The 18,064-nt window shown below is 41.4% G+C and overlaps 1 long non-coding RNA gene across 1 annotated transcript; it reads right to left on the bottom strand.

Moving 5' to 3' along the window:
• On the bottom strand, positions 1-6,118 carry LOC143414429 (uncharacterized). Its single transcript, XR_013095053.1, has 3 exons — positions 5,904-6,118; positions 1,048-1,139; positions 1-471 (listed from the first exon to the last, which is right to left on the bottom strand). It is a non-coding gene; the product is annotated as an uncharacterized LOC143414429 (long non-coding RNA).
• Between the last annotated feature and the right edge of the window lie 11,946 nt (positions 6,119-18,064).

Below are 18,064 nucleotides of genomic sequence, written 5' to 3'. Positions count from 1 at the left end.
TGTAATATTCAGAAAAGACCTACATTTCAGCGTAGGGCCCCCATGTGTCACATGCCAGCTACTGCACCCTTTGAAATGGTTTCAATAGACTAAAATACATCATGATCAAGGCAAGCAAAAAACCGCATGTATTAAAATTACAGTGAACTGTCACCAAATACCCAGCAAACGTCTTGTGTTTTAAATGTTAACAGGTAAGAATAAAACTATGTAAAACTATGCAAAGACATCATAATTAGATTTTTGTTTTGTTTGGATGATGATATTCACACAAAGCATAGAATAATATGATAATATGGCACAATAGCACTTGAAAGGTCAAAGGCGAAAGCAACATTTCTTGAATTATTTTCACACGATGCTCTTCTTCTTCGTTTCCTCGTCCTTGTGGAAGACCGATCCATCTGACTGCTTCCTCCAGCTCAGTTTGACGTCTCCCTGTACTCCCTGCTCCTTCAGCTTCTGTTGGATCTGACACACACAAATACTTAACATTACTCAGACAATAATATACACTAAATTCTTCAGAATCTATTTTTAAGAGAAGATATTTAAATTTATCTGACTCAGCCTAAGGTACATGAGCTGAAGGAGGTGTCTGTGCAAACAAGCATGACAAAACATTTTGTGTAGACAACTTTAATACACAGATGAAATCATCTCTAATAGTCAGTGTTTTGAATATTGAAGAAAAATGTATTTATATGCTGTAATAAAGCACTTGTTTAGTGATCAAGTAGAAGTAATACTCTGCTTTAAGTTTGATTTGAGAAAAATTCTTGTTTCTATATTGTTGTGAAGCAGATACAGTCGACTGGCAGTTTCAGTGACACATCACGAGGACAGACCCAGAAGTAGTGAGAGTCTTGAGATGTTCACACAGTCGTGCAACTGAATCCAGCCAGATTGTTAGGTCCACATTCAGTGTTGTGATAAAGCTGCAATTCAGTGAGAGCTTCAATTTTTAAATACATGCACACATACACAGATGTATGTGTGCATGTATAATCTCTCTCTCATGTATATTAATAAATAAACATGACTTGCCTGGTTCAGCGTGGCTTCCATCACATCAGGGTGGGTCAGATCCAGACCGGAGTTTATCAGGTTCACTTTCACCACTTCCTTGTAAACAGGTGCTTTTAAAATAAGAACAAATTGTTACATCCTTCATCAGCTGGTATACAATGTACTCACAATTCGAAGTTTTTAACTCCAGATCCGAGCTGGCCGAGTGAGATCTTGAGGGAGAACAAAGGGAAGCGGCGGCCTAGAGGGAAGCGAGCCGGCGTCAGGAACAGGCTGAGAGCTCGTGCACACCGCACACCTGTGCCTAGCATCCTGCTCGCCAATGTCCAGTCACTGGAGAACAAGCTTGACGACCTCAGGGCCAGCATAAAGTTCCAGAGAGACATTCGGGACTGCAATCTCCTCTGCTTCACCGAGACATGGCTGAACCCAGCGGTGCCGGACCACGCCATCCAGCCGGCCGAGTTCTTCTCGGTTCACCGCATGGACAGGACACGGGACTCGGGGAAGTCAAGGGGAGGCGGCGTGTTTTTAATGGTGAACAACAACTGGTGCAACAGTGCGAACGTTGTTCCTCTCACACGCTCCTGCACACCAAATCTGGAACTACTGTCCATCATGTGTCGTCCTTTTTATCTACCTCGGGAATTTACATCGGTCATTATAAGTGCCGTTTATATTCCACCACAAGCGGACACGGTCACCGCCTTATGCGAGCTGCATGAGGCACTCACACAGCACCAGACACAACACCGGGACGCTGCGCTTATTGTGACGGGGGACTGTAATAGCGCCAACCTCAAACGCGCAGCGCCGAACTTTTATCAACACATCACCTGCCCCACCAGAGGTGAAAGGACACTGGACCACTGCTACACTACGGTCAAGGACGGCTACAAGGCACAATCCCGCCCTCCGTTTGGCAAATCTGATCACGCCGCCATCTTCCTCATGCCAAAATACAAACAAAGGCTGAAACAGGAAGTTCCGGTTCAGAGGAAGGTCGCGCGCTGGACGGATCAATCAGTGGCCGCGTTACAGGACGCACTCGATGACGCAGACTGGGCCATGTTCAGAAACAGCTCCGATGATGACGTCAACGTGTTTACGGAAGCGGTTGTGGGATTCATCGGGAAACTAGCGGACGATACCGTGGAGACAAAGACTATCACAACGTTTCCCAACCAGAAGCCGTGGGTGGATAAAACCATCCGCGACGCTCTGAGATCCCGCACCGCTGCCTACAACACGGGACTCACGACGGGGGACATGGACCCGTACAAAGCCGCGTCATATAACGTGCGGAGGGCGGTAAAAGAGGCGAAGCAGCGCTACGGGAGGAAACTAGAGTCACAACTCCAACAGAGTGACTCTATTCAATTCAATTTCAATTCAATTTTTCTTTATTGTCCCACAAGGGGAAATTAGTTTAGCAGCAGGAGGATAAGAACAACAGAACAATACTATAAAACAATAATAACAATAATAATGATAGAAAATTCAAGGACAATTATTTGCCATTAAGGAGACAAGACGCAGTAGGGATAAAAGAGACCTGGAGTCTTTTAGTCCTCCTCGGAGGTACTCTAAAACGGCGGCCGGAAGGCAACAACTCAAACTCACTGTGAAGTGGATGGTTCACACAATTAATAATAGAATGAGCCTTTCTAAGCACGTTTCTATTGTAAATGGCCAAAAGTCCATCTTGCCAGCGCCCTGAAATTTTGCTAGCGGTTTTTACCAGAAGTCCCAACCGATTCTTATTCTTCACCGTCAGGTTACCAAACCAGGCAGCGATACAAAAAGACATCACAGATTCGATAAAACTTCTATAAAACAAAGACAACATCTCAGATGAGACATTAAAAGATCTCATTTTCCTTAAAAAGAACAGTCTTTGTAGGAGCCTGGGTCGGGGACTAAGGACAATAACGGACTATAAAGCACCAACAACCGGTATGACGAGCGCGGCCGTGACTCTGGCAGACGAGCTGAACACTTTCTATGCTCGCTTCGAGGCTGCAGCTAAGGACTCCAACGATGCTAATGCTAGCGGCGCTAACGGCTGCAGACAGGAAGATACTGCCAGCACCGGAAACGTGCTCGTCATCTCCGAGCATGAAGTAAAGAGAGCCTTCAAGAGAGTGAACACCAGGAAAGCAGCAGGACCAGACGGCATCCCAGGTCGTATCCTAAGAGACTGCGCATACCAGCTAGTTCCTGTGTTCACTGAGATATTCAACATCTCTTTATCTCAGTCGGTGATCCCCACATGCTTCAAAGAGTCCATCATTGTTCCTGTCCCGAAGAAACCCCACCCTGCTTCTCTCAATGACTATCGCCCTGTAGCCCTCACCTCAGTAGTGATGAAGTGCTTTGAACGCCTGGTCAGAGACTTCATCATTTCTTCACTACCAGACACACTGGACCCACTACAGTTCACTTACCGTCCAAATCGTTCCACAGACGATGCCATCTCTCATCTCCTCCACACATCACTCACTCACTTGGACACTAGAAGGGGGAATTATGTTAAAATGCTCTTCATAGACTACAGCTCTGCATTTAACACCATAATTCCCTCCACACTCACCACCAAGCTGGAGCATCTGGGACTCAGCTCATCTATGTGTCAGTGGATCTCCAACTTCCTAACTGGCAGACCACAGGCAGTAAGGATGGGCGGACATGTCTCAGCCTCCACCACTCTCAGCACTGGAGCCCCCCAGGGGTGTGTTCTGAGCCCCCTGCTGTACTCTCTGTACACATATGACTGCGTGGCCACTACCAGCTCCACCACCATCATCAAGTTTGCTGACGACACCGTCGTGGTGGGCCTGATCTCTGATAACAACGAGACGGCCTACCTGAAGGAGATTAGGAATCTGGAGAACTGGTGCCAGAGGAACAACCTCCTTCTAAACGTCAGTAAGACAAAGGAGCTGATAGTGGACTTCAGCACTAAGCAGGAGAGGAACTACCAGACCCCCGTCATCAACGAGTGCCCAGTGGAGAGAGTGGACAGCTTCAAATACCTCGGAGTTCACATCACGCAGGACCTGTCATGGTCCTGTCACATCAACACCGTGGTGAAAAAGGCCCGTCAGCGTCTCTACCACCTCAGACGCTTGAGAGACTTCCAACTGCCCTCCAAGGTGCTCAGGAACTTTTACTCGTGCACCATAGAGAGCATCCTGACGGGAAACATCTTAACCTGGTTCGGGAACAGCACCATGCAGGACAGACGAGCTCTACAGAGGGTTGTGCGGTCAGCTGAGCGCACCATCCGCTCCGAGCTCCCTGACCTGCACTCAATCTACAGCAGGCGGTGCCGGACCAAGGCCAGGAAGATGGTGAAGGACCTCAGCCATCCCAACAACAGACTGTTCTCTCTGTTGAGGTCAGGAAAGCGATTCCGCTCCCTGAAGACCAACACAGAGAGACTGAGGAGGAGCTTCTTCCCGCAGGCGATACGGTCTCTCAATCACACCACCACACAGTACTGACCCACACATATGGTTCTTACACACACACTGGACTTTCTGGACATTGTTTTCACTTCATCACTTAAATCACTGCTGCTGTTATTGTGTATATATTTATTTTTACTTCTTGTGTATTTTGTTCATACATTCTTATATAGTTCTATATTGTGTATTTTGTTGTACAGTTATTTTATTTTCAATTTAATTTATATATTTTATCTTATTCTTTCCCAGTGTGTTGTACAGTTATTTCATTGTTAACCTTAATTTATATTTTATTCCTTCCTAGTTAAATTTACCCTTTTTAATTTTTCATATTTATTTCCTATCTTATTCATAGCCTTTTCCTTTTTTGTTTTCTTTAGGTCACGAGCAGTTGTCCAAGCATTTCACTACATATCGTACTGTGTATGACTGTGTACGTGACTAATAAAAATTTGAATTTGAATTTGAATTTGAGCTCTATCTTTCACTTGCATTTTCATATTCAGATTTTAAATACATAATTTACTTGCAATAAAACACTTATGAGTGCCAAAATCTCAGATTAACCTTCCTGGTGTGTTGTTTGCTGTTTTAATTTTATATATAAGCGACAACCAGAAAACAGAAATGGCCCATTTGTTATGACCCATCCTGTCATACTAATATTCACAATAATATTACAGTGTTCACTTCAAACCTCTGCTGATGTGTAATATAAACAACAATATAAGGTGGAACACAGCGTGTCTCTTTAGAAAAATGACTACACAGTAAATAGTGCTGGGTGTCGTCACTGATTTCTATAATCGATTCGATTCAGATTCAGTTTTGATTCAGTCAGAAATATTATAATTCTGATCATTTACCAGTACATATCCATATTTTTAAATCTGTGTATAAAAACAAAGCTGACACTGTGAGACTTCATCAGAGGCATCACAGCAGTTGCTTTTGTGTCAGAGTAACTGAGGACAAAATACAGAAAACCAAAGTTACAGAGGTTTTGTTAGAGACACAATTTGACATAATTTTAAAACGTTTACATTTCTTTGCTATTAAACAGCAGAAACGAGGCTTTCTTGTTAAAGGTCATTTTGGAAAAAAACCTTAAAATGAAACAAAGGCCAACAGCACTGAACACAACGGTTGATGCAGCTTCCATCACAACACTGAATGTGGGTCTGGCAGAATAAACTGTGTGCCCACTTGAGGTTTCTGGGTGACAAAATGTGAAGCCAGCAGCTAGGAGCTCACTGTACAGGACTGTTTTCTCACATACAGTTACTTTCACATATTGAGCAGCTGCCACCACAACAGCGGATGTACAGCAAGAACCTTTTACATTAGGGTGTAGTTTGTAAATTGTGACCAATAGCAGCCAATGATTCAGGTAGTAATGCTTACCAACATTGCAAACAAACTCCTTCTGTGAGCCACAGGCCCAGTCCTCCCATTTTGCATTTTCTTCAAAGTTTGCTGCTTCCAGGACTCTCTGAAAAGGCCGATCCACACCCTTATCCCTGGAGGTACCAGGTCATCTATCTTCTGGTTCTCTGTCATGTTCCTCACACTGGCCAGGTCGGTGTAATGAAGTCTGCAGTAGCTCGTTATAATGTCAATGTAGACAAATGTCCTAGTCGACCCTGAAAACAGACCATACTCAAGTGCTGTGTACAACTGTAAATGCATTTGTAAGTCTAAACAATTAGGCCGTTGTTGAAACATCAATAAAAGCACAGAACAGGACCTGTTTTGTTCTAAGCTTCTAGTTAAGTTGAAAATCCTCACCTGTGTTATTAGAGCAGACGAATCTGAACACATTCGCACAAGGGTCATAAAACCACGGTCCATCAAGCATAAATACGCAGTATTCTATAACCCATTGGTTATCTGGTTGTCCAGGTGACCAGTTTCTGAACTCACTGGTTTCTGACGTTGACCACTGCCAGCCAACGATGTCATCATACAGCCCGATCCAGGCTCTCTGAAAGCACCAGTGGGTTTGTTTCATTAGACATAAAATATATGAGTTAGGCTGTCAGATTATCAGTAAGCACTGATATATACAGTATAAAACATTTCATATCTTGTGATATTTTGTAATTTAGTTCTTTAATTTTTTCCATTTTTATTTATAAAGATTAATACAAATTAAGAAAAAAATGGTTCATAATAATTCAGTTTTATTTTTATAAAAGCAAATCTTCTATAGTAGCCAGGTCTATGTATTTGTCTCTGCAGTAACTCAGCGCTTCAGTCCAGTTCTTCAGCTCATAAACAAACTGGTAGTGATGTTTAACATCTGAGGCGACGGCACACAGGCCTGCAAACACAGTAAATAAATGAGTTTAGCTTCAATGCATTTCTGTGTAATCTATTCTGTTGGCAGAAAATTTGTGTCAGGAGTAAATATAACGCACTAATGCATCATCTTTTTCATTTTTGTGAAGAAAAACAATGAAAGTTGAAGTCCCTTAGAGTTACAGTAATAATCTTCATCACAAGGATCACACTTAAATATGATGATGGAAACGTAATAATTCAGACTTGCCTGATGCCACTATGATGAACAGAGCTTTTTCCATTCTTGTATGTTCCCTGCTTTCTCCTTTGGTCCGACTGTTGTGACATGACTTCTCATCTTCATCTTCATGCAAAATGAATATGCAAGTTACTTCCAAGGAGGCGATGGATGCATGTGTGTGTGCAGAAGTCAATTCAAAACAAGTCAAATCAGTTTTCCTTACAGTCAATCGTTTGCATGAGGGCGTCCTAGCTAATTAGGACATAAAGGAAACCTACTTACACCCCATCTAGAAAAACATGGAAGGAACAGAAGTAATAAGATTCACAGATATTTTATATACACTTTTATACCACGTCATGAAAAAGGTAAAGCCCTGAAATCACACAAGCACGAATATCATGAGATGGGCCGGCTCAAAACTGTGTTAAGGGTTCAAATATCGAGGAGGGATACAGGAGGGATTCAAAATCACGTGTGGGGAGATGAACGGTCACACACTCAGCGTCGATCTCCACCCAATAATACACAAGCAGTTGTTTTTATAGCATCAGGGTATTATTGATGACGCCCCCTCATGCGTCAAAGCAGATACAATACATGCATAACTTCCAAAACCACAAATGTTCTGGTAACGACTTTTGACACAGTTTGAGAAGAACATTTTCTTCGCCTCCAAGCCAGGTGCTTCCAGCTCATATACCAATATAAACAAATAAAAGACAATAATGAATAACCTGGTTATTCAAATAGCCTCATCCAGACAGCTCCTCAAAATAACCACCAAAAAATGCACACTTTACAGAGGAAACAAAGACATTTCAGAAGTACACTTCCTGACTTATTCTAAGTCATCTGTTACCAAGAAAACTCAAACGCAGCAGGTTGCTGAATACCCTCAGGCCTTTATTCAGGCCTGTTTCTAGATTATATGTGATATATGTATTGTAAGCATGTATGCAATCCTTCCATAGCTCTAGGCCACTTTGCTCAATAGATCGGCCGGACATCGCGCCGGATGAAGCTTCTGACCATCAATTAACTGACCGAGCTTCAACTCTTTAACCCTTTAAGACCTACCATAGAACCAAGTCCATCAGAGCTTATATTATATTTTTACCTGCTGTGGAGCCATTTTTGGGAGCATTTGAAGTTGCTATACATCAATACAACCATTACAGCCTAAATTTTAATAATATGTCTGCATTAAGTGCATAGTCATTACATAAATTGCAAAAAAGTGCAATAAACTACAAAAGAATTTAAAATCGTTTTTTTTAACATATATTTCTAGTTAGAGAAATTTAAGAGGCTTATCCCTCAAAACTGTAAATACAAAAAAGTTGCACAAAATAGTTTCCCACCACTTCATAGTTTTATTTTTGAAATACACCAATTTTTATACACTGCAGGAAAAACGAAAATAAATATTATAGTGCAAATTTGCAAAAAAGCCGCATATGCATCAAAATAAACTATTTCCAGCTGTGCATTATGAGTCCTAAGCATCCCAGAAACGACACAGAAAGTCATAAAGTCAAAGATAACTTTTAAAAACACCAGTATAGGCTCATGAGGCCCTGATGGTAAAAAACTACATTTCTGCGAAAATGACATCACTTCCGGTTTTCGGGCAGGTAATGGCGGACATGCGATAGTTCATGCTGATGTCTATTCCAACATAGGAAGTGTTACAAACAGCTGATCGGCAAAGCGTGTTTCTGGAATATTATGTTTTTGTTGCTGCAAGTGCTTTTTATGCAGTTTTTGCAAAGCTGTATGTGGAAGGAAACTGTGACCGAGGACAAGCTGATGGCATGAGATGTAAGTACAGCTCCTCCGGTTTCATATGGAAAAAAAATTATTGTGCTAGCTTACGTGGTTGCAGTGCTACTGGGATTTAAAAATAGTTACGCAAAACGGAGCGTGCCCGCTCTGATTGGTTTTAAAGGGTTAAAAACACCAAAATGCAATGTGTATAAAATGATTACAGTTGCTCCTGCAATGAAAGATTATTATGTGATTATGCTAACACCTGAAATACAGACTTTAATGTAATATCAACAGCTCCAATAAATGCTTTAATGCAATGATTATTATGTGGTTCTAATGCAATAATAATGACTTAATGCAAGGTTAATTAATGCAATGATAATACAGATAACAAGTAACAGTGAAATAATTTGTTTTATCCCACAACTGGAAGGTCCATGTCTGTAGGTTCAGCTGTGTCTCCCTCCTGTGTTTTGTTTCCCTTTGTGTATATAAGTGTGTCTTCTGTCGGGATGAGAATATTATTTTACTGTTACTATTCATAACCATTATTATTACTGTTGCATCACTTATGATTTATCATTTCATTAGAGCATTTATTGAAACTGTTGATGTTACATTAAAGTCTGTATTTCAGGTGTGAGCATAATTACATAACAATCTTTCATTGCAGGTCCAACCGTAATCATGTTATGCACATATTGCATTTTTGTGCTAATTAAAGAGTTGAAGGTCGGTCAAGTTAATTAATGGTTTGCTCCTCAAAGTACAGCTATTGAAAGGATTGCACGCATGCTTACAGTACAATTTACCACATATTATACATGCTGTCCAAAGATGGAATAAAGGCCTGTGTGCCCTGTGGTATTGAAGTTTGCCTGGTAACAGATGACGCAGAGGGAGGTCATGCACTAAGGTTAAAACACAGACACACAGTCTGCCTGAATACACATACACAAATAAGTGAAGTGCAGTAAGTGATATAACAGGAAGCATCTGGCGGGTGGCGGAGGAACAGAGGAAGGAACTGTTCTTTTTTTAGAATATGTCCTTGGCAGAATTACTGGAACATGCATGTGTTTTTTATCTGCGTTGACGCATATTACTCGTCATCAACTATGTTATATATATGACACCCCATTTATTGTTCGGAGGAGATCGAGGCTGATGTTTTGCAGAGCTCATCTTCCCACATATATGTGTTTTAATAAAATCATTGTTTTGACGCACAATGGACCTTCCGTCGTATGTCTCTTTCCTCAAACATGAATCAGGACACTTCTCTCAGTGCTTGTTGTTGGTTCATCTGCTTTTCATGCCCTGTGTTTCATGTTTTCTTGTTTGTTTTGTTAGTTATCCCAGTTCAGGGGTCCGTTCTTCGTACCTCGCTTACTACATCCAAGATCAAATGACACATCCAAGATCAAATCATCGCGCTAACTTTGAGCTCGCTATTCCAGTTCTTCAAACACACCTGTTGTTGACGATTAGTACAGCTGGATGAAGTAATGTGAGATCACTGGGTGGCTTAACAGGGGCTACGCATCGAAAGTAGAAACATTGATCGGCAACCCTTTGATTGGTCGGCGAAAATGTCGAAGGAGCGCGCTCGGTATTTTTCTGCAGCAGAGGAAGAACTCTTGATTGAGGGATTTCAGGAGTTTCAGAGTTTAATTAAAACGCAAGGGAACACTGCAAAGGCTGCAGAAGCAAGGAGAGAGGGCTGGCAGGAAGTTGCTGACAAATTAAACTCGTAAGTAATTTAATAATAATAATAATAATGGATTGGATTTATATAGCGCTTTTAAAGGCACCCAAAGCGCTTTACAATACCACTATTCATTCACTCCCACATTCACACACTGGTGGAGGCAGCTACGGTTGTAGCCACAGCTGCCCTGGGGCAGACTGACAGAGGCGAGGCTGCCATATCGCACCATCGGCCCCTCTGGCCAACACCAGTAGGCGGTAGGGTAAATTTATTATATTACACTATATTATATTATATTATATTACATTATATCCTCTTTCACATTAGAGCCACGACAGGACCCACTAGAACATGGGAACAAGTAAAAGTGGAATATAAGAATATTCTACAGAATGGTAATATTTATCACTTATATTGCTTTTAGTCTCTTGAAAAGAGACCCTGAAATAATCTGTTTGTTTATAACAGCAACCAAGAAAAGGGCAGAGCAAAAAAAGACAGGTGGTGGTTGATAGGTTTGTAGCCTGAACTTATTCGCTGGAACGTTTAAGACAATACAATTACACAACAAAGAAACACGAAGTAGGCAAAGTTCTTCAGCCGTTCCTTCGCTTGACCCCAGTTGCTCTCGTCCATTCTCCCGTAACACTGCTCTTTTATTGAGGTTACATGAATATGCATAGGTTCATTAACATATGACGTCTACATACACACAAAGAGTACCTTGCCTGTGTGTGTGTGTGTGTGTGTGTGTGTGTGTGTGTGTGTGTGTGTGTGTGTGTGTGTGTGTGTGTGTGTGTGAGGTCAAGATGTGACCCTGTGAAGACTCTCCAAAGCTGGTGCCAGGAGTCTAGCGGGTCCATCTGAACAAAGGGCTCTTATACTTAAAGAGATGTACGTGTGTTTGCTATACCATATATCAATAAGAGAAGATACGACCTCTCCTAGGAGGTGTGTGATCTATGCCAGAACACTCTGTAGAGGAGTGAACGCACTCCCCTCTTCATGCTACACAGAGTTGTTACAGACCTCCTAGGATGAGACATTTTTTTTCAATATACAAATGATTATATACTTCTAAGCATATATGAGTAAATATTTCTAAGCATAAATGACAATCAACAATACAAAACCTAACATTCCCCCTTTTGACAATTATGCTAGAAAAGTTCCCAGTTATGAATACCTCATGTCTGACAGTTTCAATACAAACCTTTTTATACTCAGCATATGTCAAATCACCCTAGATTACTGAAAAAGTACACAGTTTAACAAATGTGTTTGCAGTTATCCCATTCCTCATTGATCTCATCCAATGGCAAACTGCATCCTACGAGCAAACAAATGAATTGTTAATGGTCAAAAGAGAAATTAACATTTTCAAAAACATCCCAGCTCTGCGGTGATCACTCATCATCTGTGCAGAGTGGTTTGAGTTCTGCAGGGCGTCATGAATGTCTCTTCCAGTTGTTTCCATCACTGTCCATAGGACCAGAGTTCAAATGTATGTAGAATAAACATTCAAACATACCAGTTGGTTTTGTTGTTTGTCAACATGGGTCTCAGCTATCTCCAAAGCTGCAGACCTCTCAGCACTCTAGTTTTATGGCCTCTACCAACCCCCATCACCTCACTTCAGGCCTTCGTCCTGCGAGGGGGATATTTATGAATCCTCCATTGTCCATGCTCTGCAGAAAAACCTCTCTGTGAAAAAGGTGCTGGATTCAGTTATCTTACTGCTGTTGTGATCCCAGCAGCCTTCAGAGTGTCATCGTATGCACAGTATAGTGGCACAGCATTAGGTGATGTTCATAGGAAACTGCTGTCATCACCACCATAGCTTCTGGTTCCTGTGCTTTTCACAGAATCATGATGCCATCCTCGAACTCCCTCTGCGCTGTCGATGGAGCTTGGCACGCTCCCCTCATCCTTCAGGTGTCCGTCTGTTGTCCACAATCTCCTCTGTTGGTCTCTGGAAATCCCCTTTGGCACAGCTCTCATTCCAATGCAGTTTCATGGTCCTTGCTGTGGCTCCAAAGTCTGGTCTCATGATGGGCCCCAACCAGCTCGACCTTTGACCTCAACCACTGCCTGGGCTGTCAGCTATGCCTGGAATGGTTCTTGCTTCTCACTGGGCCTCTTAAGATTTCTCAGGAGATCCCTTTCAGCAATACTCTGACTGCTGCACCTGTATTTCCTTGCTAGGAGGAAAAACTTCCATTTGGAGAGCATGTCAACAATCATCAAACCACATTTTTTAGTTCAGTGAACTTCACTTATAGGCCATCAAAGCCTCATCTGAACACGGATGTACGACTTGCATAGGTTTAATACCTGTAAATAAACGGTTAATCATAGAAAACATTATTTCATGTTAATCCTGGACCCCTCCTCTTGACTCATGGACACTCCCACGAGTCAACCCATCAAACCTGGATCCCTGTCCTAAAGAAAAAGGTTAGCTAGATCATGTCCCAGGCAACATCAGGGCATCTCCGCTGGAGTAGCTCCGTAACCCTGCAATAAAAGATGTTAGCGTGTTTTGCATATTAAGTTTGCTTAACACCTGGCTCTCCCAGGAGCCTGCATACACACCATCGTGGCCTGGAAAGCAAAATCTGGAAGTGAAATCAAACTTCACACTTGTAAATAATTGTATCATAAAAGTAATAAAGCATTCAACATCAGCAAGACAAGTGTCATGTGCAGGTTTTCCCAAATCAGTAAACTACAACTATTACCCTAATTTGCCTCAGACATGGATCATCCCATGTGCTCAGTTAACATTAATGTAATCGGTGACTGCCCTTAAGCAAAGTCACTCCACTCATATATTACTATGGGTTCAAAAGTGGCCAGCAAATGAGCCCATATTAAACTATCCCATAAACACTGCATCTCTTATTTGTTTTTCCTCATGTCACTTGTCCGCTTCTGCTGAATCCTCTACATGCATTCTTAGAAAAACAAACATTAGCAATACACATTGACTGTGGTCAGACGCAGGTCGACAGGTTCCAGAGGTGCCATAAAAAGACCATAAAGTTAGCCATCCATTGCTGTGGAAAGAAGTGACACTAGTTTTCAACACAGGAAATTTCTCACATGTTATTCACATCATCAAAGTAACCTTCACATTTTCCCAACAACACAGTGTAACAGCACCACCACTCATGACCTGGAAACACAGTTTCTTCACATATAAACCCAGAAATCCTGTAGTAGGAAAAAACATCAACCAGTTGTCCTGGTATAAATCACGTGATCAAACCACATGAAGAACTGTAATGCTGTAGAAAAGAAAATGCAAATGTTAGCGCTGCGCAGGTGTATACACACTTTCTCACAGTTTCCTCTGTGAGCAACACAAGGTAGTGAATAACACCCCTGGTAGATGCACAGACACAGAAAGTGGCACTTAAAAGGTTAAATCATCACGCAACCTCGAATGTTGCTGTCATCTTTCTGCTCCTGTAAAAGGAAATACACATAGATTCATCTGCACCTTTGTCAGGTGGGGGTTAACTCCGCACAGTCGTGTTACATCAGTAAAGTCTTGTCAGCTTTTGTCAGCTTTTACCAGTCAGTCAGTCAGTTTTTTTTTCTTTCACTCATTCATTCATACATTCATTCTTTCTTTCTTTGCTGATAGTGGAACCTATCGTCGCATTTAGTTTCCACTCTCAGCAAAATGACGTCATTTCAAAAAGAAAAAGAACTTTAGCTCGGAATACATCGCTGAATCCTTTTTGGACAGGAACTTACTTTCTAATTGTCCCAAATAAGTGGCTTTCTCCAGAGCCCATTTTAATGTGGAGAAACTCGTAACAATTTCCTCGACGACGTGTCGTACAGCACTTTCTGTTCTAATCGTGCAGATCTGCTCAAACGACAGAGATTATCGAACAAAACTTTCAGTGCACTGTGAAAGTATCAAAATAAAAAAGCCTTGTTAAGTCATGACACAAGCTCCTCATCTCAGGAGGGTAAATCATACCATTAGCATGGTTTATCATACCATCATACTAATTGGCAGGCTCAACTTCACAACAAAAGGAAAAATTTTCAGCTAGATTCACTCCAAACCAACCATCAGCTGCACAACACACAACATAACCCTAATGTCCTATTAGCTATGAGTTTAATCCCCAGGTCTGTGCTCTTCACTCATTTAGGCCACAGATTTTATTCAGTTTTCCTTTTTCCCTTCATCCTAAAACATGTGACATGGTGTCATGAACTTCACAAAGGAAGTTTGTTCTGACGTATCCAGAATTGTGTATCTAGATACAGGATTCACTCGCACATCAAAATAGGGCTTCGGAGTTGACGTCACGCCGCAATGCATTGTGGGAGCGCGGTGGCATTTTCGGGGTCTACGAATCAAATCAAACACACTGTGTTGGAACGACGATTACAAGATGCTTAAAAGCAGCTTAAAAGAGAATGGACTGTATAGAGACCGATTGCGTCCAGAGGCGAAGCGGCGGTACTTGCAGAAAATAGCGTGCATTGGAAATGTGGACCCGTATGAAATACGGCCGTGGAGTAGAAACCCTGAAGACCAACCGCTATTGACGTAGCCTGACATATTTTCGTACCTTATCTGTGGAGTCAGCGCGTACAAGTCGTCATTCAATCAAAGGTAAGTCAGCTCGAGTACAGCGAGTGAAATGCGTTTGATTTCCCTGCAAACATTCAGATTACTGCAGCATAAATTCATTCATGAGGGGAAATTACAGTGAGAACATGTGGAGACTGTTAGGTGGATAACATAGTGAGTTCAGTGCATTGATGAGACACTGTCCTGAAGGATTTAGTTATTCTCTATGGTTAAAGAAATTGCAATGATTTATTAATGTTTATTATAAATAATTCTAATTATACATCTTGCTTCCATATTTGTATCTTGTGTCACTGAAAATACATTTTATTTTAATTTTATACTTTGATTAATGACCTGCAGAATCTCCTTAACATATTAAGTGATTCATAATTGTCACTTTATGCTTTCTCCATCTCTAAAGTGATGACATCCTTGCATTACATACTTTAGGTTCATTTTCTGCAGGCAGGTTTCTGACAGAACAGACAGATTTAGACTATAACATGCAGCGTTCTATAGATGGACACATAAAGAAATGAAAAATGACATGTATGTGCTAACTTTCTTGACACTTTGTTACATTTATGATAAAGTAGATTAAACACATTTGTGTCGGCCTTGGCTCATAGTTCTTGTCTTTAAATGAACTTTGTCTGTGTGTGTTTCAGGTGCTGCACTCTAAGACTGAATGAACCAGCATTGCAGCCATGGGTCACTGTGAGCATCACAGGGAAGGTTGAAGCCGCCCGCTGCACCTGTATGGCCGGAGTCGCAGAGACCTGCACCCACGTCGCTGCTCTTCTGTCTAAAGTAGACGGAACAGTGTTGATCCGTGGCACAAGGACTGTTACAGATGAACCTGCATACTGGGTTTTGCCTGGTAATAATACCAAGATACACCCAGAGGTTGGCCATAAGATAGACGACTTCTCTTCAGCTGCCCAAAAAAAGGCTCTTGATCAAAACATACACAGACCATCTGTAGTGACGGGTAAAAGGAGCCGTCCTCAAAAAAGAAAAACCCCACCTGCTACTGTGGAGGAGTTGTCACTGCTATAATGCCATCATGTTTTATCTAGGGGTCTAGATGTATGCCTGTAGTGCACTGCTGTGTAAATAATTTGCATTTACTGAATATGTACTGACTGAGTCCCGCTGTTCAAAAGTTGAATAAAGAAACTAAATTATTTTGCCTTTTTTTTTTTTATTAAAACCACTTTATAGAACATCACATCAGTAACAGTGTAGAATCCATGTCATTTACAGTTTACAAATGACAAAATGTTTACACCAAATCATGAGTGTTTACATGATATCACCCACTACTAACATTACTTTATTTACTGTATCTTTTGAAAAAATAACAGCACAAGACTTAAGAACATTTAACAGGAGCAGGTTTCATTCTTCTCTGGTTTTATTATCACACTGTTCACCAAACGCAGCAAACCTTCACCATCTTATCCAGAAGGGTCACCTCTTCACCCTCACATGGAAGAAGTAATCTGATTGGCATGGTGGTTTGTTTGAAGCAGGTCCCTCGTGTAGCGCTGGAAACCAGTCATGATGTTTCATCCATTTCATCGGCTGGTTTGCTGCAATAATGCCAAATAATTAGCAACTCTATAAATAGACGGTAGTTCTGCAAAATCACTCAGTAGGATGTTTGTTCTAATTTGCTATGAGCTCAGAGCGCATCGAAAATGAAACTAATAGGCTATAAAGAGTGATATGAACATATTTAGAACTTACCGGAATGAAACTGTCTGGAGCACCAACAGATATTTGGAGATGGAAGAGAGCTGCACGTCAGCTCGTCTCACAGCTGCTATCCAGGCTAGACGCCTTCGTTTGGTAACATCGATACACGAGCTGCCTCATGTCGCTTCCAGGTTGGGAAAGCATAAAAAGACAATCCAACCTTATTCCCGTGCCGGTCGTAAGATCGAACATTGCAGCCGAGCACACAGCAAGTACGAACCATGGCTATGCTATCGCTCCTAGCTTAGACCCCCAAAATGGTGAATCGGGCCAAAATCCTTTCCACGCCCACCCCCGTGACATCACGCTCCGAAGCCCTATAGGAAACTCAGTGTTTTAGAGTCTCCACTCAACACACAACAAACTCCAACACATCTCATTCACTCGTGCTAAAATTCAGTCACCTTTCCTTAATCTAAGAACGATCAACTAATTTGCATATCAGCTATTAACCCACTAAGTTGACAGGACAACAGAAATGCACGTTCAAAATGTTATCACAAAAATAGAATTTCCCTCATACAGTAAATTACTTGTGCTGCATCAATCAAGCAGCAAGCATTTCCCAATTTACTATATCAACGACTAAATTTATTGTCTGATCACTGGTTGGTCAAACCAGAATCTTTTTTTTTTTTTCCACAAAAGTTAAACTGTTGTCCTGCAACCTAGAGAGTTAATTGTCAGCATTGGATAAATTCAGTATTTGATAACAAGTGTCTGTTAAATTCACACTATTTTAAACACTGATGAGAGATAACAAGCTAATTTTCATTGCATGTGTGTTTGTGTTATTAGGCAGGTTTAATCAATGTCTGTGGAGCTGCATCTCCAGCAGGGCATGTTCTTAAAGCTGCCTTTCCTACACACTTCTCTGCTATTATTTGACCATTTCTTAACTAATGTGCTATGAGTCCACTGGTCTTTGCATCACACGAGGTGACTTGGACAAGATGATAAACAGACTCACATGCTTAAGATGTTGTCTAATCTTCATGAGCTCTCTTGTGTTTGTAAGTGTTAGTAGGGTTAATGCATGTTCTGCTTGTGTGTGTGATTTTGTATATGTTTCTTTTTTTGCAGTGTTTCAGACTCCTTCACAATTTTCCAACTTAAGCAGTCAGTTTTCTTTTCCCCAGGTTTGCTAACCCAAATTTTGATTTCCCACATTAAATAACAGCATTCCTCTG

This window comes from Maylandia zebra, linkage group LG20 (assembly GCF_041146795.1).
Source record: "Maylandia zebra isolate NMK-2024a linkage group LG20, Mzebra_GT3a, whole genome shotgun sequence".
In the NCBI taxonomy this organism is placed as follows: domain Eukaryota; kingdom Metazoa; phylum Chordata; class Actinopteri; order Cichliformes; family Cichlidae; genus Maylandia; species Maylandia zebra.
The sequence above is the reverse complement of the archived record's forward strand: the minus strand, read 5'-3'. Positions and strand labels throughout refer to the sequence as shown.